At 32.1% G+C, this 4,127-nt stretch overlaps 1 long non-coding RNA gene across 1 annotated transcript; it reads left to right on the top strand.

Moving 5' to 3' along the window:
• The first annotated feature begins 219 nt into the window (after positions 1 to 219).
• On the top strand, positions 220 to 1,918 carry LOC127718441 (uncharacterized). Its single transcript, XR_007989834.1, has 2 exons — positions 220 to 358; positions 1,874 to 1,918. It is a non-coding gene; the product is annotated as an uncharacterized LOC127718441 (long non-coding RNA).
• Positions 1,919 to 4,127: the final 2,209 nt, after the last annotated feature.

The following is a 4,127-nucleotide window of genomic DNA, read 5'->3' as shown; positions in this document are numbered from 1 at the left end:
GGCAGGAATATCCCCTTTTATCTTGTAGATATCCCGTCTAGTTGCCTTTATAGAAGTTATTCTATTTCTCGGCATTTTAATTTCCAGCGCTACATCAGTTTTACCCTTATCTCTGTGATGTTCCCAATAGTTTGTTGCACCGTCGTAATTGTTCTTTGCAATCTTGTCTTTTGATCTTTGTGGTCCCATTTTTGTCACATATGTCCCCTTACCAAAGAGTGCGTCGCCCTTCCTGCTATCCGATTGCTTTATGCGACCTGATTTCAGTATTGCACGTGCTCCCGCTTTACTAGTGTGATGGTACACTGTTGTTTCAGATTTATTACGTGCCATGGTTGATTAAAGTGAAACTTCGCCTGTAAAAAAAGAGTTGATAAAAAGTTTAATAACAAAAATACCGAACTCCAAGGAAAATTTAAAACTGAAAGTCCCTTATCAAATGGCAAAATAAAAAGCCCAAACACATCAAACGAATGGAAAACAACTGTCATATTCCTGACTTGGTACAGGCATTTCTGTATGTAGAAAGTGGTGGATTAAACCTGGATTTATATCTAGCAATAGAATGCAGAGTATTCTAAAATGCATACAAGGCAAAAATGAAAAAAACATAACAACACATTTAACTTTACTATGATGAATTTTTTATACTGGTTTTATATGCTTGCTTTCTTACAAAAAAATAGTAGATGTCAATACCCTCTGATTAAATATATATATATAGACTACAAGCGATTTTCCAATTGGGATTTTTGTACCGAATATATTTAAAACGATCCCGTAAAGGTATACGATGCTATCCAATTGTCAAACGTTCAGGTGAGTAATACATATGCAGTGATTTATTTTCTAGATAATTTCATGTTTTATCGTCTTTTTTTCTGATATTCATATTGTCCCATAGCTACTGTTTTTACTTATGTATTGCTGTTGCATTGCTTGTTTAGCTATGTAACAAATGTGACCATACACAAACAACCTGTCTATGACAACAAGAGTTTCTTGTTTCCTTTTCTTTTGGTGATTGGGATGGATTGAAGATCTGTTATTGATTAGTTGAATGTTTTTTTACTACATTTGGAGGGAACTTAAACACACAAGAGAATAAAAAGGCGGGTTGATAAGAATTATATCTGGCATCACAACTGTAATATTTTGAATAAACTTCAGGTATTTTAGATTTGTAACTATACAACATTCAAATTTGATACTTTAGGACTAAGGATCTGATAATAACGTCAAAGTGATTTCAAATATTGTGCTTGTATACATGATTTTTGGTTTGTTTCACTTAAGCGATACAGTTTTAGAATATACAATAGTTTTAAGACAAGAGGAAATCACCCAAAGTGACAACAAAGCAACAATAGAAATACAAAATCCTATTTTAAGTCTTTATCAGAGTCATAATTTCTAATCCAGCATCTCACAATTGACATCAAAATATAGGGCAATGATGTGATATTCAGAGCTTAATGTCTAATTAAAATATTCATATATAACAGCAAAATGATCAGAGAAAAAGACTTACTGTGATGTCTTTGAATAAAAATAATATTTTTAATGTATTACCAAACCACATTATTTCAAAATAATGGAAAAAAAATTTATTTAGAAATAAGAAGATGTGGCATAAGGGCCAATGAGAAAACACTCTATCCATGTCACAATGTGTAAAATTCATGTTTACATAAATTGACTATTTTTCCGAGCTCTGCTACCGCTAAGAGTGACCAATTGTTTTTTTTCTATCGCATCAATTAGCGTCCATCTCCGTAGGCGAATTTGACTGTTTGGGCTATCCCGTATGGGCGGTTGTTGAATAGTACTTTAAAGTCTTCAGTAGTTTGTAAGATAAAAGGGATACTTACAGACTGTTTTAGCTCAATCCACTTACAATTCAAGTCCCTAATGATTAGGATTTAAAAAATACAGTATTTATCAAGTTACAAATTTCTGAAAATTTCCAGTGACATGGCTTCTAAAAATTGATGTACTCTACTTTTCTTCCTGTGCGATTGCAGAAGAGTAATTTGTTTCAAAGTCTCTCAACAACTAAAAAATAAATGACGCAATTATTTTGTATATGTAAGACTCAAATCATCTGCAGGTCATGGTCTCGATTGTTCAGTATTTTTAGAAACGATATTTTCCGAATAACAATTTTAAGTGATATAACAAAATTTCCAGTTACATTGGTACTAAATGTAAACTTATTGATAATCCACCTCAAAGGCTTAATCTTTTTATGCATAATGTAAAGTTCCTACAAATGAACTGATCAAGTAATATAACTATCAAAAATATTTTCAGATCCTGCATACGGAGTATATATCTCCCATTTAATACGATATTCCAGGGCTTGTATTTCCTATCTTGACTTCCTTGATAGAGGGTTGCTGCTGCCAACTCCAGAAAAAGACAAACAGACAAACAATAGTACACAGAACACAAACACTAAATAGATAACTAAAGACTTAGCAACAAGAACCCCGCAAAAAAACGTGGCACCCGTCGTGTTGGTCATGATAGTACAAACCCGGTAATAAGTCTTATTCAGTAGGTCACATTTTGGGAAAGGGGACGGGATTGTAATACGAAATTTGGAACATATCCGTAATCATCTAAGAAACGGATATTCCATAACGGTCAACCAACTCGTGAAGGCGTCCGTAAAATTTACGAAGGGATGATTTCAACTTCACCACTTTGAACTCTTGGTTTAATAGCTTCCTTGTGAGTAGCAACCCTCTATCTATAATTTTCTAATATACATATTTTCATCATTGCGATAACGTTACAGGGCGACACATTGTCTTGTTATGCTTACATCGAATGTAAATTTCAGGTTTGAGGTAAAATAAACAATCACCACCTTCCACAATCAAGTCCTTTGCATTTTTAAATATTAAAACATTTCTTCTTCCTTATATTTGATCAGTAAACAATCAAAGGAAATACATATACATATTTAGTTATTACTAGAGGCACATATTTGTTACAGTACATTTATAGTACCATTTTATTGATCATTTTCAATATCAATGTTAACATTGACTTCATCTTTTACAATTTTGTGTCTTTTGAATGAAAGTGAAACAATGAATTCTAGTTTCCTCGTCAAGAAAAAATTCCATTTTTTAAAAATTTATTTAACAATCCAATATCAAATATATTAAAGTAGATATTATACAAATAGTGCACTTGCTATATATTATATATTAATTCAGTTGGGTAGTTTGATTCCAACACACATTTCTATTATTGATGAAAATGACATCTTCGATCGTTTGTTTAGTTTATTGATTTTCAAATGTGAGACATCTTCAAAATCACTAAATACATTTATATACTAGTATATCAATCTCAAGTTACGAATAAAATGTTATTCCGCACAAAGCGGTGTAACTCTTACGTCATTTTGTGATTATCCTGTAAAATCTTAAACACTGAAAGGTCGAACCGACTGTCTTTCTTTTTAATCAGCTTTGGATTTTCAAATGTTTTGACTTCGAGCATCACAGAAGAGACATTGATTGTCAAAATGCGCATCTGGTTCAGAAAAATTGGTATTTTTTATGTTGTTTCGAATCTAATGATAAATGAATATCACAATTCGAAACGTTTAAAACTTTCATTCATTTAGTAATTAACTCAATTGGGCAAAATTCACATTTTCTGGCTCACCAAATTGCCTAACAGAAATTTCGTCCTAAAGAGATTTTCTCAAATGTATTTCAACAAAGATAGGTAGAATCCAGTGTTAGGTCCAACAAAAAATTTTAAAACACATTTGAAACGTAAGATGAATCATCTGGAGCACCATCAGTTTATACTTGTGGGTGGAGTAAGTATTGCTTAGTTTTATGGTTTCTATGTGTTGTTTTTCCATTCGCTGTTGTTATTTTTGCCATGATATGTCTGTTTGTATTGGACTCATTTATCAAGCCTGTATCCCAGTTTTTGACATTTGTTTGTTTTGCTCACTTATTGTTATGAATATAATTGAATAATACGCAACTGTCATATTAATGAGTGGATTTGTTAGCTATAAAACCAGGTTTAGTCAGCCATTTTCTACATGAGGAAACGCCTGTACTAATTCAGGATTATGACAGCTATTTCAC

Source organism: Mytilus californianus, unplaced genomic scaffold (assembly GCF_021869535.1).
Source record: "Mytilus californianus isolate M0D057914Y unplaced genomic scaffold, xbMytCali1.0.p SCAF_10, whole genome shotgun sequence".
NCBI lineage: Eukaryota > Metazoa > Mollusca > Bivalvia > Mytilida > Mytilidae > Mytilus > Mytilus californianus.
The sequence above is the reverse complement of the archived record's forward strand: the minus strand, read 5'-3'. Positions and strand labels throughout refer to the sequence as shown.